We start from the raw sequence: 21263 nt of genomic DNA on the forward strand, positions 1-21263 counted from the left end.
ACGTCTGAAATGGTGGACATTTGCAGATGTCTTTCATATCTACGGCGTTTTGCATTTCTGTTCCCTGTTAACTCTTTCACTACCACACTACAGCAGGTTAACATCATTACACCTGGGTCCATTCTCTTTGGATCAAATAACAAACTGAGCAAGGCCGACGGCTTCTCTGTTACAGTGGGTGACAATATTGTCACAAGGAAAGAGGAAATTACCTACCTGAGTTCCATCCTAGAGGCAAATCTTTCCTGTGACAAAATGGCATTCAATGTAATAAAAAAAAGTCAACCAACGAACTCGATTCTTGTACCGGATCTCCTCTCTGGTAAACAAGAATACCATGAAGACTCTGGCAGGAGCACTCATTCAAGGGTACTACGACTATGCTTGCACCTCATGGTACCAAAGCACCTCAAAGGCACTAAAAACAAGATTACAAACATCACAAAACAAACTGGTCAGACTACTGCTTGACCTGACTCCTAAAACCCACCTCACCCCTGCCCACTTTGACAATCTAGGATGGCTTAGAGTAGACGACAGAGTACAGCAGCTTGCAATGGGCCTTGTCTACAAGATACACTACACCACTAAGGTACCCATGTACAGAAACACCCTACCCACAGCCGTAAAATAATGTGAATACCTACCCACCTTCAAAACCGCTCTCAAAGAGCACCTACGGGAGGCTGCAATTCAAAACTGGCCCCTGTAAATGTCCATACGCCCCCCGCACCCACCCAACCCGCTCCTAATGTACAGTTTCCTCCCCCTCGAATGTATATAGTTTCTGTTAGGATCTCTGTTTAACAGTACTGTATATTTGTAGCTTCTATCCCCAGGCCATCAGGCTGCTAAACGAACAATAAACACTATGCAACAACCATCAAATGCACACAGCACACACATCCACACGCACACACTCACTTAAACAAACAACACACTGCAGCACCCACTCTCCACACTTTAGATCACACAAACACACTTTATATTTATTGATAAAGGATTTGCACTACAACTCGTACACCTACTGTAAATTGTACATAAATTGCACCACATCCTATTTCTGCCTTGCACTATATAGTATTGTATATTAGTACACTACACAGTATTGTATATTATATGGTAACTCAGTTACGTCTACTCTGCATCGAACATTGTACAAATGTCTATACTGAACACTGTGACCTCATTTTTTTACTTCTAATTTACATGCTATACTATGTTATTTTATTTCATACTTATCTTGTCTTGCACAGTCTCTGGAGCGTAACAGTAAGAAGCATTTTGTATAAAAGTATTCTGTACTTCTGTATGACAACTATTAAAGAAACTTGAAACTTGTATATCTTGTATATCATAAATGTAACATTACTGTATATCTGTATGTCTTGTATGTCATAAATGTCATGATATATATCTGGTATGTCATAAATGTCTAGATGTAGCAGTACTGTCTATCTGTATGTCATATATGTCCTGATGAATTGAAAATGGGGGACCCTGATGTAAACAAGATGAAAGTCTTTCTCTGGTCTGCATCCCCTTAACAATTGTGTGTATTGAGCCGTACTGTATTGTACCCATTCTGCAATCTGTTAATAAAGTTTTCAATCAATCAATCAATCAATGAGATAGTGTGAGAGGTGTGAGAAGAAGCTGTTGTTGGGAACAGGGTGGAAAGGAATCCCATCCTGAGCATGATATGAGAGCAAAATGGCAGCTGTGTTAATATCACCTATTTCAAGCTTAGTACAGGTTACAAACCAGTTAAACCTGACTAGAGCCTGCACCTCTTTTTTTTTAATCCACTTTTTCTCCCCATTTTCTATTTTTCTCCCATCCCAATTTCGTATCGTCCAATTCTCCCCTCCCCTGTCTTGAACGTTGCTAGACTATGCCTCCCACTGGTCGGCTGTAGTGAGGATAGAAGCCTTGCATCACGTGTCCCCTCCGGTACACAAGGAGGCAGCCTGACGCATCTTTTCACCGCAGCAGCTCGAACTCTCAGTGGCGAGGAGTAACGCGTGGGAGGCTCACGCTGCCCCCGACACTTCCTGTTTCCGCCGCACCGGCGTCACCAAACCGACCTGTAGGAGTCGCTGTCCACAACGTCCAATCCCCACCCACCGGCTTCCCCACCCTCTAACACTTGCCAATTGTGTTAGTATGACGGCCGGCCAGAGCCGGTAGCAACGCCGAGAGCTGGGCTCGAACCCAGCATCTCCTGCGTTAGCGGCGAGCGCCTTGCCCACTGCGCCAATCAGCCGCCTGAGCCTGCACCTCTTTAACATGTAGCCCAGATATGAGAAGCGTGGATTTGTGAGCAGTTTGTCTTCCCTTGAAGTGTTGAGGGTTTAAAAATTATGAATCCAGGGGTCAAGCCTTTTACGGTGTAAATGTAGTTCATAAGACCCACCTCTCCACACCTTTTTCCCACCTCACTTTACGTCTGATCTACACAAAGTCCCGGAGTCACGCTCTGACACGGTCCATCTCCGTGCGTCTGTCCGACCTGTCAGTGTGTCCGTCTCTCGCTCCGACAGAGGTGGCCGTCTCAGATGCCCGATGATGACGACAGCGGAGCGAGGCCCCCCGTGACCTTATGGTCCTCCGCGGAGAGAGAGGGGCCCGCCAAGGACAGCTGAACGGTCCCTGAAGGGTCCTTGAGAATCCCAGTCCTCTTCCATTAAAATAGAAAGGGGCCCCAAAAAAAATCTCCCCACCGTTTGAAAGGCGATCCGGGGCCGGCTCGGGTTTCAAAACAAGAGCGGCGGCCGCGGCGCACTCGCGGGATTAGCTGCTGGTGGTGTTGCCTGGCAGAGTGGTGGCTCTATAGTAGACTACTTAACAACATGTGACGAATGACGGGCCAATTTTGGTTTTATCGGCGTTGGCGTCGGTCTGCGTGCGAGGGCCAGTGTTCCTGCTGGTCGAGGCCTGGCCAGTGTACTGTTCACACGCACACACCGTCCGTCTGTCTGTCTGTCTGTCTGTCTGTCTGTCTGTCTGTCTGTCTGTCTGTCTGTCTGTCTGTCTGTCTGTCTGTCTGTCTGTCTGTCTGTCTGTCTGTCTGTCTGTCTGTCTGTCTGTCTGTCTCTTTCTCTCTGTCTCTCTCTCTCTGTCTGTTTCTTTCTGTCTCTCTCTCTCTCTTTCTGTCTATTTCTTTCTGTCTCTCTCACTCTCCCTCTCTCTTTCTTTCTGTTTCTCTCTCTCTTCCTGTCTCTCTCTCTCTCTCTCTCTCTGTCTCTTTCTCTCACTATCTCTCTCTCTTTCTGTCTCTCTCCCCCCTCTCTCTCTCTCTTTCTGTCTCTCTCTGTATCTGGTATGTCATAAATGTATAGATGTAGCAGTACTGTCTATATGACAGTATATGACTATATGACATACACATCTGTATGTCGTGTATGTCATATATGTTATGATGAATTGAAAATGGGGGACACTGATGTAAACAAGATGAAAGTCTTTCTCTGGTCTGCATCCCCTTAACAATTGTGTGTATTGAGCTGCACTGTATTGTACCCATTCTGCAATCTGTTAATAAAGTGTTCAATCAATCAATCAAAACTCTTTCTCTCACCATCTCTCTCTCTCCTCCCTCTCTCTCTCTCTCTCAATTGAAATTGAGCTTTATTGGCATGATACACTGCGGTACATATTGCACGTTTTCGTTCAAACATGAAATCACGCCTGTGTCTCCAATCTCAGTTATCACTGTTTCAAAAGTATTTGTAAATACTGTGAATTAAAAGATGATATTCACCAATGTGTTCGTAATCAAATTAGCCTGCGGTAATCCCGTTACATTAAATCGGTTGCTCCCCACCCCTGGTCTCATGCACATGTAGGCTCCACACACACGACCACCGAGGCAGAGTCAGAGAGTTGTCCTGAGGGACAGTGAGTTCACACTGGGACGTATATATTCAGTACATGGCAAGAACAGGTGCTATGAACCGGAAAAGGAGAGCGCACATACATCATACATCTGTCTGTGATCGGGGCGTGTCTCTGCACAGTTGACAGGGTACAGAATAGTGCAGAATAAGGAGGAAGTAACTTGTCTGGTCTGTTTAACGGCCACATGGCTGCTAGTGTGCACGCTCACACACTAGCAGCCACTTTGACACTTTAACATGAGCGGGCACACACTCATGCCGCACACACCCACACTTATTGCCAAAAGGAAAGGCCACTTTAAACTAGTATTAGCAACAGTAACAGTGTATTGCACTACCAAAGCTACCTAGCATGTCCTATATACTCTGTAAATAACTATGTACAAATGCCGAGATGTCACACCATGTTGCCTGTTACCTGTTATTGCACAATGTTTTTTGTATTGGATTCTATTATATGTTGTACCACTGTATTGCACATCGTTGCGGGCAAGACCACCCGCATTTCATTGTATACTCGTATGCCGTGACAAATAAAACTCTTGACTTGACTTGACTTGACTTAAATGTCACTGTATGGTAATATAACAGAGAGGTGCTGTATGTGAGCACATGAACGTACAAAAGGTCATGCGGTATAAGTCACGTAACTTACAGCTCATGTATGTACAATATGGGCCATACACACGTGCACGCGCGCACACTCACACACACACAGACACACACACAGGCACGTGCACACATAGAGGCCAAGGGGTGCTTGAGCACCTGCCTTTTTGAGCCTCATCAAAAAAGTGCCCTTTTTGAAAAAAATAAAAATAAAAAAAATTACCGTTACACATATAGACTGCCCTTCCAACTGAAAAATGTCAGGATAGAATCAAAATATTAGGTAAAGAGAGAGAGATGCCCCATATTCCATTGCAGTTTGCACGGCCTCCTCAGCGTGCCTCTCCGCGGACGTATATATTTTATGCATAGCGTGGTGATGATGATGATGATGATAGAAACCGCTGTGGCGCATACAGTTGAATGCTGGTATTACACTCACTGAGGGACACGAAGAAGTCAAGTCCGATGGGATTTGGGAATCTCAAATACAAATCGGGATTGGAATAAAAAATGCATTTATATTAAACAATACAGAATATACAGCACTTCTTGGGGTCTGTAGGGTAAGCACTTATTCCCTCCCCCCTGAACATTTATGGAGATGTATGGGCCTTTTAAGTCAGTGATAAAAGTGTCTTTCAAGGATAAGTGAGCTCCTGCACTGATTATTATAGTTCAATATTCAATATTTGATCACCAAAACCCCCCAAAAAGCATAAAAAGGGGGCCCCCGCCCGAAAAGGGACCTTAAAAATCATGCTCGCGCGCTCCGTTAATATATACACACAAGTGTAGTGCCCTTTTCAGCCTTTGAGCACCTGCTCCTCTAAAGTCCTGTGCACGTCCCTGCACACACACACACACACACACACACATTCAGTCATTAGAGTTAGACCAAAGAGTTCTAATACTCTACATTCCATTAGACCCACTACACTTTATAATAACTAGAATGGGAGCTCAGTGGAGGTATGCTATAGTCGGTAATAAACATTTCCCCCCAATGAATGAAGGACGTATTGTCATGCACCTCCAAGCGGCACGGTGGTGTAGTGGTGTAGTGGTTAACACTGTCGCCTCACAGCTAGAAGGTCCTGGGTTCCAGGTTTCCGCGTTGCCAGTTACCCAGGTGGGGTATCTCCCGGGCCTTTCTGTGTGGAGTTTGCATGTTCTCCCCGTGCTCGCAAGGGTTTCCCCTCCCGATAAGATAAACCCAATGGAAAAACATGCACAACAGATCACTAACGCTGTCGCGTCCCTGACGAAGACGGGCAGGAGCACTTGGATTGGTCCCCGGGTGCGGCGCACACTGCAGCCCTCGTCTGCTCCCAGCTGCCCTTGGGGGGGGGGGGGGGGGGGATGATGGGATGGGAGGTGCAGAGAACATTTCATTCAGCGACTCAGTGCATGTGTGTGTGTGTTCCTGTGGATTTCCCATTGCATGTGTGTGTGTGTGTTAAAATCTGCATGACAAATAAAGACTTCTTCTTCTACTTCTTCTAAGCCTCCAGGCTTTCCATCTCCTCTAACCCCTTGGTCTTCCCCCACTCTGTCCCAGCACTGTGGTCTCTCTCTCTCTCTCTCTCTCTCTCTCTCTCTCTCTCTCAATTGAAATTGAGCTTTATTGGCATGATACACTGCGGTACATATTGCACGTTTTCGTTCAAACATGAAATCACGCCTGTGTCTCCAATCTCAGTTATCACTGTTTCAAAAGTATTTGTAAATACTGTGAATTAAAAGATGATATTCACCAATGTGTTCGTAATCAAATTAGCCTGCGGTAATCCCGTTACATTAAATCGGTAGAGAACATTTCATTCAGCGACTCAGTGCATGTGTGTGTGTGTTCCTGTGGATTTCCCAGTGCATGTGTGTGTTAAAATCTGCATGACAAATAAAGACTTCTTCTTCTACTTCTTCTAAGCCTCCAGGCTTTCCATCTCCTCTACCCCCTTGGTCTTCCCCCACTCTGTCCCAGCACTGTGGGGGGTCTCTCTCTCTCTCTCTCTCTCTCTCTCTCTCTCTCTCTCAGGATGGGGTTCAGGTGTGTGGAGACCAGAGGAGCAGCTGATTACCCTGGCTCAGATGTCATCATGAGGCCAGATCATAACTTCTCGTATACCAGTCAGTCCTTATATTTAGCGCTCGTTCTTGTGTTCAGTCCTTTATCCGTTTGCCTTGTCTAACCTGTCTTGTCCTCCTTTGCTCACAGTCCTCTGCCTGGCTCCACACCCTGCTCCCGCGTCCTGGATCCCTGTGTATGACCTTCGACCTGCCCGACTACTTTTCTCCGTGTGAACCTCCTGGACTGTCTGAGAACCCGCCCCCGGCTACGACCCCCCCCCGCTTGTCTGACTACCCGTCTATGCATCTACTCCCTGGAATGTCTCAGAACATGGTTGCTGACATAATAAGGTTAGAGCAGATAGTGACAGAGGTTCACTGGGTTCCTTTGACCATGCTGGCGTGGAGGGCTGGGGGGTGATGGAGGGTTGGGATGGGTGAAGGGTGACAGGACGGAATGGGGTCATCGAGTGAATAAGGACTCTCAAAGCTGAGGAATGTGGGACAAGTCATACTCCCAAGATATGGAGAAGACTGTGTGGAGAAGAGTGGTTCTAGAACAGCGGTTCTCAAACTACGGGTCACGACCCAAAGTGGGGTGGCGGGTAGGTGACCGTGGGGCCACGCATTGAAAAAAAAAAAAAAGGAGAGATCGAGTTTTCCACCCGGCAGCTGTGTGTATTTGCCACGTCTCGTCCCTTCATCAACGGAGGCCGACACACAGTATTCCAATACACATCTCACTACATCCTGCGCAGGTATAATCGTGGGGGAGGGGGGGGGTCTGGTCTTTTGTGTGTAACCTGGACTCGCAATGAAAAGGTTTGTTGTCAGAAACAGCACCGGTTGGCCGCGATGCTCTGTGCATAACCAGCTGCTATACCACACTGAAGTGAGGTGGCTATCTCGAGGCAGAGTATTAAATCGCCTTTTTGAACTCAGAGGAGAAGCACGGATTTTCCTTGCAGACAAAAACGACCCATTGGCAGAGAAATGTGGTGATAATGAATGGCTGGCACAGCTGGCATATCTAGCCGACATCTTTGACCGCCTCGATGCGTTGAATCTGGGACTACAAGTTCGGGACACAGACCTGTTTGGACTCAGCTAAAATAGAGAGCTGGATTGAGAAACCCCCGTTAGTGGCACTCCAGGATAATCAGTGGAGATTTGGGGGTATAATTTACTCGGCTTGATGGCCTTTTGTAGGAACAGAATGTTGCAAAAAAGATATATTTTTGAAGCCCATCATTTGTAGCCAGTACCACTAGAAGGGCTCATTGAACAATTTCGGAGAGAGAGCGCGGACAATTTGGACAACTGGATCAAAGATCCGTTGATTACGCAGCATGACGCAGCAGGCCTCCCACTGTCTGAGCAGGAGGTGGCGGCGGAGCTCGTTGATCTTTTGTGTGACGAGCAACTGAAAGTCAAATTTACTTGTTCAGAAACAAGATATGGTAATAATAAGATAGGGTATTGTACTGCATTTGCAGATGGTAAATGCCTACACACAGCATACAAATAGGGGGTCATGATTAACAGCAGTGCATGATTTCAGGGAGTAGTGACAGCATGTCTAGAGGGGCGATCATAGCCGTAAAGTGACATGTAAGGGTTATTAATGGCTCTAGTGGCACCGGGCTTAGCGGAGCCTGTCATATGATAGCCATTAATGGTGTCAGGCCGATGATGGTTACAGTAGGGGTGAGGTCACTCTGGCCCCCGTTGGGGTGAGATACCCCGTCTGTGAATCTCACTGCATTCACCGCTGGAAATAGGTACACATGAATTATATACGCAGTTTATAAGATGTGGAGTGGTGTAGTCTGTAAGGCTGAGACGATATGCTATTTGTAAGAATCGATAAATCGGGAACAAATTTGTATTAGTATTTAAAAAAAAATATATTATTTAAACAACAAATTAATGTTTATTTTGCAGGAATTCTTTGTCGTTTTCCCGCCATCTTTAGTGATACAGATTTCCCCATTCAAAACTACCACAGTGATCCTTCTCATGTTACAGTCGGTGGTCTCTGGATGTGATGGAGGAGTGCACTGCATATTGAATGCACGGTGCAGAGTTGCAAATGCAACTGAATTTACATCAAATGGGGATGTTTTTTTTTTTGTTTTTTTTTTCTCTGTTTTTCTCCCCGTCCCAATTTTTTGTCATTGTGCCAATTCCCCCCCTCTCCTACCTGGTTGTTGTACGCATGTTCTCCTACGAGTCGGTACAAGGGCGTCCCGAAGCCGATCGCACGCTTCCTCCGATACGTGCGGCGACTGCCAGTGACGTCTTTTCACTTGGCAGCGAGGACTCTCATTGGTGAAGTGTAACGCGTGGGAGGGCATGCTATCTCCACCAAGTCCTGCCCCCGCTGAGCAAGCGCCGAGACCTGACCTGTAGGCGTCGCTGTCCACAACGCCAGATTCCCACCCACCAGCTTCCCACCCCCTAATACTGCCAATTGTATTAGTATGAACGACCAGCCAAGCTGGTAGCAACGCCGAGAGCTGGGCTCGAACCCAGCATCTCCTGCGTTGGTGATGAGCGCAATCTCCGCTATGCCACCTGACCGCCCCTTGAAATGGGGATGTTTTAACTAAAACATGCCACAAGACCTAGTATTTTAGTATAGTATAAAGTATTTATAAAAAGAAAAGTATAATAATAATTATTGATAAATCGATAAGTGGTCTCAGCCTCAGTAGTCTGTAGACGGTATATCATATACAACACCTTTGAAACCGTCCAGACCCACGGCTGCAAAAAGGGTTTCTATGCCACAATCCAAAAATAAAAGAAATCAATGGAGAAAAAACGGATAGAAAACATACAAGTACATAATCATAGAATAAATTAATTAAAGTCTCAAACCTATCTCAGCAAGGAATAATAATACGGATATCCTTACCTCCATCTGGACTCTTTTTGTATCACAAACAGTACTGTAATTGCAAATCTGGTATGTCATAAATGTATAGATGGAGCAGTACTGTCTATCTGTATGTCATGTATGTCATATATGTTACGATGAATTGAAAATGGGGGACCCTGATGTAAACAAGACGAAAGTCTTTCTATGGTCTGCATCCCCTTAACAATTGTATGTATTGAGCTGTACTGTACTGTACCCATTCTGCAATCTGTTAATAAAGTTTTCATTCATTCATTCATTCATTCATTCATTCAACAACACACAGGGTCATAGATGCGAAGCGCATTTCCTATGAGTCACCACTAGGGGCAGCAGAGCGACTGACTCATTATCTCATTATCGACTGAGACAATAGGAAAAGAGACATTTATCTCCATGGCTACTTCTGTCATCAGCTCTGGCAAAATATGCAGACCTTAGAGATGAATGGAGTGAGACGTAAAATAGCTTATACCATTAAAAGTAGAGAAGGCTTATTTGATTGAAGAACAACTGTGTCATGTTTGTTTAGGGTCTTTGTCACGTGTTGACATCTTAAACTCGGAATGTCATTCAGCGGTTTTAAAACGGGATTTTTATTATAATCTTGGGTGCATATACTGATGAAGTTTTTCACTTTTTTTGACATGAGGGAAATGCGGATGAGGCTAACTAACTAACTTAGATTAGTTCTGACATCAAATTTAAATGTTTTATTTACAATATTGAAATGCATCGATGCTGTTGCACGTCACGTCAGTTTTGTGAATGACGTTGGCGTTGACTTTTCAGCAAGGACGTCTCCTCTCATTCATCCTCACTGCCGATTGGCCTCCTTCTTACATGTAAACTATCTCAAATGTGATGTATATAGATGCGCTTTGCATCTAAAGACTGTGTGGGTTAAGTCTTATCATCATCATCATCATCATCATCATCATCATCATTATCATCACCATCATGACAAACGTCCAACATAAACAAAAACATAATAAATGAATTACACACAAAAAAGGCCTTGAAACAATCTTAGCACGGAATGATAACGGAAAAAAGTGTGGCGTCGTCTCATCGTCATTGTAAACATAGGTCCAACACAAACAAGGTCATGAATCATACACCCCAACAACAACCATGTCCTGTCACCCGGAGGGTGGTGAGAGACAGGGCTGTGACAGTCTATTCCTGGTGCTGACTGGAGACTGTATGTATTTGTGTGTGTGTGTGTGTGTGTGTGTGTGTGTGTGCGTGCGTGCGTGCGTGCGTGCGTGTGTGCGTGCGTGCGTGTGTCTGTGTGTGGGTGGGTAATGAATGTATATGTACAGTATATGTGTGTTTTACTGTGTGTCCCTGTCTACTTTCAAAGGCGTGAACTCAGGGGGGGGGCAGAAGGCATTTGACCGATGATATGGTAGAACATGCATGTTAAAAAGGAAAGTTATGTGTCTGCATGCGTATCACTTTTGTCTCGTGTGTGTGTGTGTGTGTGTGTGTCTGTCTGTGTCTGTGTGTGTGTGTGTGCGTCTGTCTGTCTAGCTGGGATCTATGCCCAGTCTACTACGTACACAAACAAACACACACACACACACACACACCCACACACACACACCAGTGGCGGCTGCTGACCAAATTATTATATTATATTATATATTAAATTATATTTTTAAAACATCCCCATTCCTCCCAGGTGTCAGGCTCCTCATTAGCTTCCATTCATTTTGGGGACCATGTTTAAATATCATACTTCTGAAGTATAAACAAACTATACTGCTGTGACGATTTCAATAAAACAGACCATTCTGAGTCAATGGTACATGCTTGTACAACTGTACAAGCAAAACTGTACATTGGAATATCTAACATGTATTTACCACCTTCCTCTGCACAAGGCCACAGATGGGTTTTATGTAACACAAGGACAATTACGTGGGTAATTCGAAAGTAAATGCACGCATTTCAGCCACACACACGTCATGACACACTGGACGCAGCGGCCCAATATATATATATATTTTAAATCCACTCACCATTTGATGTACTTCTTACGAGGAAATAGTGTCCCTCCCATCTGATCACTTGTAAATTAAATCCATCCTTCAATATTTTCTGATGAAACGTTCAATGACCTCGTCTGCTTGCAAACAGGCAATGCAACAAACAGCAGTCTTTTGTGATCTAATCAATCCTTCATTTGCGTGAGGATGCTGTCGAAATCCACTAAACATTGTTCTGTTGATATAATAAAAAATATATATATCATCAAACGATGCACAATAAGTTCATGAATAATAACAAAACACTCCACCCTGGGCCTGGTAGCTGCGCCGCTGCGGTGGTAGCTCTTTAGCTACGTTAGCTCCAACAAGTTAGCTTCTTCAACAAATGATTTTGTAAACAAACGCAGCCGAGGCGCGTGATTTTTTCCATAGCCTATGTTTGCGTCTTCGCAAACACAGCCTATGGAAAAAAAATCACGCCGCTGTGCGTCTCTGATTGGATCATAAGTTTGTGTGGCATGGCGTGAACGCCAATCAATCGCGTGTGCATACTGTCACTAACCCGCCTACCCTATTTTGATTGGATAATTATATTCCTAAGATCAACCTGTGCAGTTTATTTGCACTGAGTGATTGACAGCTCGCCATTACTGCAGTTATGGGAGCAGGCCTGATCAGAGAGCTCAGAGCTGTCACTTGGCCATTTTTGAAGAAAATACATTTTCACTGGCATTTTTTTACAGAGGAAAACATTTCTAATAATAAAAAAAAATTATAATAATAAAAGAAATATATATATATATATGTAAATTAATAATAATTATGAGTGAAGTTCTGCCTCACGTGTTGTCATGGAATAACCTGCACTGACACACACACACACACCAACCCAAACTCACCCTTTGACACTAAACCATCACCTCCACTATCTCTGCCCCTTTCCTTCTCACCTCGCCCCCTTTAAATTTCTCTCTCTCCTCCCTCACTTTCCTTCCCTGGCGCTCCTCTCTCTTTTCTCATCCATCAAGTCTGTTTTCCTTCTCGCCATCGCTCACTGTCATTTTTTTTTCATTTGTCAGTGTCTTTCATATCGGTATATCGTATGACTTCTTTGTCTGGGTCTCGTCTATATGGCGTCCCCTACCCTCTGGAACTCTCCCCCCCCCCCCCCCCCCCCGAAATCCGCAACGCCCCAACCCTGGACACCTTCAAAACTGCTCTTAAAACACACCTCTTCACCAAGGCTTTTCCCCATCAGTTAGTTTAGATTAGATTAGGTCCATTATCCCTTACCTGCCCTCATCCCCCTTCCCCCCCCCCCCCTACTTCCCTAGCCCTATTTTTTGTCCTGATTGTGAAGCGACCTTGGGTTCTATGAAAGGCGCTATAGAAATTTGATCTATTATTATATATGTGTCCCTCCCCTTGCTGCCTGCTCCTCCCCTTTCTCCCCCTCCTCCCCTCCTCCTCCTCCACCTCCCCCTCTCCTCCCCTCCTCCTCCCCCCCGCTTTTTCTGTATGAGCTCCTGGGAGTGTGCTAGATCAAAATAGATAAAAAGTATAAAATAGAAAAAGTCAAAAGTATGTAAAATAAAGTGTTTGTATATACATATATACAATATAAAATACAGAGTAAAAAGAGTAACAGTGAGGTACAATGCAGAAATGGGATGAGGTAAAAACTTAGGGTAAGGTGCAATGAGATATGAATTGTAGTGCAAATCTCTTTACTAATAAATATAAAGTGTGTTAAAGTGCCTAAAGTGAGTAAAGTGGGTGTTAAAGTGAGTGTTTAGTTAAAGTGAGTGTGTACGTGTGGATGTGTGTGCTGTGAGTGTAGATGATGGGTTGTTACATAGTGTCATTGGGTCTCATTCCCGAATATTTTCCAACGAGTTCTCTTGGAAGACTTATCTTGGAACCGACTGAGACAGAATCAACAACAAGTTCACTCTGAGTCCCCAACGCATGGGGAAGATGTCTTAAGTGGCTCAAACTATCACAGCTGTGATATCTGCGTTGAAGAATGTCACCAGTCTGAAACATGAACGCGAGTTTTATGTTTTATTAGGAGAGCAGCAAAGATACTGCGCTGCCCGCCCCGTAGACCATAGTACAGTCCACGATGCACTCTGGCGGCCTTAAACTGATCTTTTTCAAGTTCCAAGTTTTAATACTCTTATCAACATGAGTCAACAAATGCTTGCTTTATGCAGCCATTTAACACAAAAGGATGACCCTCATGCATTGCAAATTTGCATCAAATTCTAAACAGAGTGATGCACAAAATAACTTAAAAGAAAATTGTCATTTAAAACAATGAATAAAGTGTGCATGAAATAATAGGGGAAAGAAAACGTTAGGAACTTGTTACATTCACCCACACAAGGGCTGAGTAATCACCCCCCCCCCCCCTCGCTCTCACACACACTCTCCCAGCTCTCTTTCTCTCTTGCCCCTTCCTCATCTCTCTCACCCCCCTCTCTCTCTATATATATCTCACACACACTTCAGAAACAAACATAGTATCAATGAGAGCATCAATAATACACCGGAGTGAAGTCTAGTAAAAAAAAAAAATATATATATATATATATATATATAAATACAAATATATTTTTTTCTTAAAAGTGAATCGTGAGTAAAAAAAAATTGTGGCGTTAATAGAATCGGGCGATAACGCGTTAATACTGCGTTAACTTTGACAGCCTTAATTATTATATATTATGCTAGTATGTAGCTTGTCAGTCAGTCATACTGTACATACAGAACCTTGTAATTGTGGAGAGCAAGCGTCTAATACAGGGGTTCTCAAACTTTTTCATACCGTGGGTCCGTGACCCCATTATATTTAGGATTTTCTTTTGTATATATATATAATATCAAAATAAAAGCACACGTTGAACTTGATCATGCATATTTATTAGAAAATGTAATTACAGCACTATGTTATCAATACACATTTATAAAACGAGGCATACTTAGTCAAAATATGTTGCCAAAAGATTTTAGTTTTTTTTTGTTTTACTTTCCAATGCGCTGTCACCTACCCGCGACCCCAATTTGGGTCACGCCCCATAGTTAGACCACTGGTCTAATATAACATACTAGTATGTAGATTGTCAGTCATAATCAGTGATGTACCGAAGGTTATCCTATAACTGTAGTTACATGAGTCTTTTGGGAGCGTTCTGCTCCCTATGGGATGTCCCAGAGTCACCTAGCGTGACCTTGAAAGAATTCCGCTACTTGCACCTTTACTTGCCCGGCCACGCCCCTTCCGCTCATATGCATATAAGCGAGGGGCGTGACCGTACTCCACCTTCCCGAGTCTTGACCTTCGGTAGGAAGACAAACAGGGGTCCTCAGTGAAGTCGGGAGCAGAACGCTTCCAAAAGACTCATGTAACTACAGTTATAGGATAGCCTTCTTACACATGGGACATAGGCCGGAGCAGGACGTGGATAGCCCGACAAATACACCCGCTGAGGTCCCCTACAACCATCAGAACACCGGGGAGGGTCCGGGCCCCCCACCCCCCCTGGTGAGGGGTGGGGGGGGGGGACAGGACACCGACAGTGCGAACGAGGGCACAGCACCCACAAACGCACATGGTGAGCAGACCACGGGACAGAAGGGCCCCCAACTACCCGGTTGCACGCCCCGCACGCTACCAGGGAACGTACGTGAAACAAAAGCCTGCGTCACAGCTCCCACACCTCATGGGGTCGGGGTCATTAGACCCCGACGCAACCCGCGAGGCATTCTGAGGGGTCGGGATTCAAAAACCCGACCCCGCGGATGAAGCCGTAGCAGCGGGGCGCGAAGGAGGTCCCAGCCCCAGGCCACACAAGGCGGACTTACCACCGAGTCCGGGGGCCAGGACCCCCAGAAAAGGGGCCTGGTGAGGTCAACGAGGCCGCGGCATCAAGACCCCTCCAGGCGTTCACTGGTGACACCACCCTCTACACCGCCAGGCACGCCGCGAAGACCCCCTGAGGAAGAGGCTCTGAAAACTCCCAGAGGAGGAGGCTCTGTAAGGAGGTTCCCTCTCTGAGGAGGAGGCTCCGCCGAGGGGGGGGAGGCTCTGAAACTCCCTGAGGAGGAGGCTCCGAGGCTCTCTGAGGAGGCATCCCCCCACAATCTCGTGGGGTCAGCTGGCGCACCGGGGAGACAAACACTCCAAGGAGGTTGATCCCTCAATCCAGGCCGACAGGTAACCAGAGCAGAACTTGACCTGCGCCCGGAGGACTGCGAACTACACAGGCACGCCTAAAGGGGCCTAAAAGTATCCCGGGTGGGGAGGGAAGGGTGTTCGGTATGCTGTGCACAATGTCACAATCTCGTGGGGCCAAGAACCTCACGGAATCGGGGTCAACCGACTCCGCCACGAACCCTGACCCTGCCAATTTATTAATCACGCAGGGTGGGGGTTCAGAGAAAGAGTTTGGCACAATTGGCAGACGTCAGGAAACATGCGGGGGCATACTCTCGAGGAGTCAAACCCAGGCTCCACCAGAGAGTTGACTCCGCTACCGGCACACCGGGAGACAACCATCCCAACAGAAAAGGGTTATGCTCCCTTAACCCATTAAAAAACCGGGAAACACAACTGCGCGTATACACAGGCTATACAATGCAGTTCAAGGCGTTTCAGGTTTAAAAAAAAAAGGTTAAGCCAGGCCAACAGGTAACGAGGGCCGACCTTTGCCTGTGCCTGGGGGACCGGGAACTACACAGGGATGCATAGAGGAGCTGACTGATAATAAGCAGCCCCCCGACAGCCCCCTCCCACCCCTCGGTTGAGCAGGGAGGGAGGGGTGAAATGAATGGAGAAAGGACAAAACCCACTCAACAGTTTTTGCAAAAAGGTACAACATAGTATTGACCAATGCACACAACTGTTAAGAGGATGTAGACCCTCTTTAGAGGAAGTCGTTTGTCTTGTCTACATCGGGCTCCCCCGTTTTAACTCATAGTGGCATTTTTTATGACACACAACATTCATGATATCAACCTCTGTGGCGTCCGGCCCGCCGTGGCATTTCCCCCCCCGGAAAAGCTCAGGGCCCTTCGGGGCAATCAGAACGTATCTGTGACCCAGCGGGCAACGGGTTAAACTGATCCGGTCCGGCGTGAGGGGGTTAGGTACACGTTTCGATCAAAAAACATCACAGGGGGCGCCACCAAGACGGTCTGCACGCGAACGTACAACCCCCGGTGGCCCACCTAACAGGCGTGAAACCCCCCCGCCGATGTTTGATCTACCCCGTCATTTCCCCCCGGAGATGCATGCGAGTCTTCAAGTCTAACCTATAGTGCGCTGGTGCTCGGTAGAGATAAAAACCTCCTTCCCGGGCGGCGGCATAAAAAACGCTGTTTTATGTTGTTGGTCAAACCAGGGCGCGCCTGTCCCGAAGGCGGATTCAAATATTGAAAAACACGCCTGGGCCAGCGCTGATACCGGTCCCATAAGACCAAACGCTGATTTATGTAGGCTCGTAAAACCCGAGAACGGTGGCGGCGAATTCTAACAAGAAAGAGCCCCTACAACGTTTCCCCCCCCACCTGCCTGGGACGACCAGGAGGGAGCCGGTCCCGAAAGACACTGACACTGGGTTTATATACAGAGCCTAGGAAAAAACCCTGTCAATTCCGCTCTTTTTATTTAAGAGGGGTAAACAAACGATATTCTCCTTTGGTTCATTACAATTTACTCAAGCCTAGTAACAGACACACTATTTCTGACACTGGGAATACATTCCCTGAGATCCATAGATGTCCCTAGATTCAGATACCAAGAACATGCAAATGGACAATTAAAAAAAAAATCTGTAAATGTTTATTCTACGTCCTTATGGAATGAGTAACAAAAAAAAAGAAAACACACATTGACGAGCAAAGAGCCACATGCGGCTCGCGAGCCGTGGGTTGGCCACCCCTGCGCTATACGCTTTCCACACATCTGGAAAATGTCCCCTAGCAGGCTCCTGAAGAGGACACCCTCTTTTTGTGTGTGCTGTCAATAGATTAAAGAAAATTAATAGATGAATCGCATTTTTCTACTTAAGAGTAGACCGAAGCTTGTAACAGATATTCACTTGAGTAAAATCATGGAATTAATGTAGAATCAACACAAAGAAAGTATATTTAGATTCAAAGACTATTTTAATAGCTTTCTTTGATCTTTGAATACAGTTTCTCTCCGGTGAAATACAAATGTTCAACAAAACCATCAACATAGTTAGGCCTTCTAGAGTCCAAGTGGAATCATGTTTAGTTAGGCCTTCTAGTGGAATCATGTTTAGTTAGGCCTTCTAGTGGAATCATGTTTAGTTAGGCCTTCTATAGTGGAATCATGTTTAGTTAGGCCTTCTAGTGGAATCATGTTTAGTTAGGCCTTCTAGTGGAATCATGTTTAGTTAGGCCTTCTAGTGGAATCATGTTTAGTTAGGCCTTCTAGTGGAATCATGTTTAGTTAGGCCTTCTAGTGGAATCATGTTTAGTTGGGCCTTCTAGTGGAATCATGTTTAGTTAGGCCTTCTAGTGGAATCATGTTTAGTTAGGCCTTCTAGTGGAATTGTGTTTAGTTAGGCCTTCTAGTGGAATCATGTTTAGTTAGGCCTTGGAATCATGTTTAGTTAGGCCTTCTAGTGGAATCATGTTTAGTTAGGCGTTCTAGTGGAATCATGTTTAGTTAGGCCTACTAGTGGAATCATGTTTAGTTAGGCCTTCTAGTGGAATCATGTTTAGTTAGGCCTTGGAATCATGTTTAGTTAGGCCTACTAGTGGAATCATGTTTACCACAGTACCCCCCCCCCCCCCCCACCCAATCCAATGTACAGTTTCTACGTCAAATGTATATACTCTTTTTTTTTTGACTCTTTTTGTATCACAAACAGTACTGTAATTGCAAATCTGGTATGTCATAAATGTATAGATGTAGCAGTACTGTCTATCTGTATGTCATGTATGTCATATATGTTACGATGAATTGAAAATGGGGGACCCTGATGTAAACAAGACGAAAGTCTTTCTCTGGTCTGCATCCCCTTAACAATTGTATGTATTGAGCTGTACTGTACTGTACCCATTCTGCAATCTGTTAATAAAGTTTTCAATCAATCAATCAATCAAGTTAGGCCTTCTAGTGGAATCATGTTTAGTTAGGCCTTAGTGGAATCATGTTTAGTTAGGCCTTCTAGTGGAATCATGTTTAGTTAGGCCTACTAGTGGAATCATGTTTAGTTAGGCCTTAGTGGAATCATGTTTAGTTAGGCCTTAGTGGAATCATGTTTAGTTAGGCCTTCTAGGGTCCAAGTGGAATCATGTTTAGTTAGGCCTTCTAGGCATATTCATAGTTTTGTCGAATGCATAACATGACTTTATGTTCAGATAGGCCACAGAGTTTACAATATTCAATAAATGGGATGATATTTCAATAGAATTACTGTACATTTCAATGCCTGGCTTTGAATATTTTTGAACACCCATCTATGAGATCAGTCCACGATCCAGTTAATTTGCGGCAGCAGCGACTTTATAGTAGAAAATGATCCATCCAGTCCATCTCAACATTATCCTCTTCTCTTTTGATTTACGTCAGCTCCAGTTGCCACCCGTATCCACTTCGGTTGCCAAATGCCGTCACCCTAGGGGCAGGGGGAAAGATCCATGTATTTTTTTTTTATATTAAAAGGAACACTCCAACGTTATTGAAATGCACCCTACCGTCTTCTCCAGAGTCAGACAAGAAGATAGATACCGATTTCCTCTCCGTGTTCAGTAGAAAAAATGAAAAATTTGAAAAATGTGTGTTCCTTTAATATAAAGCCTCTGAGTTTTACTACATTTTATTCAGACATTTGGTTGATCGCATTTGTACAGTACCAGCATAGAGGCAGATGAAAATCTTACTTTTATTATAATTGTTTTTTTTTTTAACTTGAATATAAAATTATCATAGCTTTATGTGCTAGCCTAGGGTCCATGAAACTCATTAAATCATGGTATATCTAAAGATAACTTACTGAAAGTTTGGATACAATATTTCCATCTGCCAGCATCGGCATGAAGCAACCGATTAAACACTAATAATCCAAAAAGCTTATTTTCCCCAAATAGGGATTTTTTTTGGCCTATAGCTGGTTATAACTCTGTAGTTAAACGTTCCTGTCAGTGAAACCAAATGAACGGGCTACATTGAGGCTTGTGTTTATATATATTATATAAATATATTATATAACATTTTAATTGGGAAAATCAGATCACACCCCAACTAGGCCCCATGTGGCTATATTTTTAAGTGAAAGAAAAAACAGTAATTGCTCACATTATAATTCTGTAAATTATTATAAGAGGGCGACTGTTACCAGTATTAAGGGCACATAGGCCTGCATACAGGCCACTCCTACAAAGTATAAAGTTGTTCATTGGCATGTAGGGAAGAAAATAATTAATAAACATTTGGTATATGCTAATAATGCTATACCCACCAACACAAGGGAGAGGTGACGGGAAACAAATTATTAAAATTTTTATTTAGAATAGTTTCTTCACAAAAAAAGAAAAAACCTACTGTATGTTCCACAGATTGAAGGAGGTTGTATACATTTTTGTTTTATATACTCATGTCCCCTTTGAGGCAAAAATTAAATATATAAATGAGCATGAAGTCTGGTTATCCCTTAGAAACGTTTGCTGTCTGAGAGGGCCACCCCCAGGAGACACTGTCCTCTGTCTGAGAGGGCCACCCCCAGGAGACACACTGTCCTCTGTCTGAGAGGGCCACCCCCAGGAGACACACTGTCCTCTGTCTGAGAGGGCCACCCCCAGGGAACACAGTGTCCTCTGTCTGAGAGGGCCACCCCCAGGAGACACACTGTCCTCTGCTGTCTGAGAGGGCCACCCCCAGGGGACACACTGTCCTCTGCTGTCTGAGAGGGCCACCCCCAGGAGACACACTGTCCTCTGCTCTGTCCGAGAGGGCCACCCCCAGGAGACACACTGTCCTCTGTCTGAGAGGGCCACCCCCAGGGGACACAGTGTCCTCTGTCTGAGAGGGCCACCCCCAGGAGACACACTGTCCTCTACTGTCTGAGAGGGCCACCCCCAGGAGACACACTGTCCTCTACTGTCTGAGAGGGCCACCCCCAGGGGACACACTGTCCTCTACTGTCTGAGAGGGCCACCCCCAGGAGACACACTGTCCTCTACTGTCTGAGAGGGCCACCCCCAGGGGACACACTGTCCTCTACTGTCTGAGAGGGCCACCCCCAGGGACCACTGTCCTCTACTCTGTCTGAGAGGGCCACCCCCAGGAGACACACTGTCCTCTACTGTCTGAGAGGGCCACCCCCAGGGACCACTGTCCTCTACTGTCTGAGAGGGCCACCCCCAGGTGACACACTGTCCTCTGCTCTGTCTGAGAGGGCCACCCCCAGGGACCACTGTCCTCTACTGTCTGAGAGGGCCACCCCCAGGTGACACACTGTCCTCTGCTCTGTCTGAGAGGGCCACCCCCAGGAGACACACTGTCCTCTACTGTCTGAGAGGGCCACCCCCAGGGGACACAATGTCCTCTGTCTGAGAGGGCCACCCCCAGGGGACACACTGTCCTCTACTCTGTCTGAGAGGGCCACCCCCAGGGACCACTGTCCTCCGGGGACAAATAAAAGATGCAATTACCCACAGGAATAACACGTTGGGGTCTAATCCAACCATGTCTGCATAACATAAATGATGTTTTTTTTTTATTTCAACCAA

Source organism: Notolepis coatsorum, assembly GCF_963971535.1.
Source record: "Notolepis coatsorum genome assembly, contig: SCAFFOLD_1187, whole genome shotgun sequence".
NCBI classification, from domain to species: Eukaryota; Metazoa; Chordata; class Actinopteri; order Aulopiformes; family Paralepididae; genus Notolepis; species Notolepis coatsorum.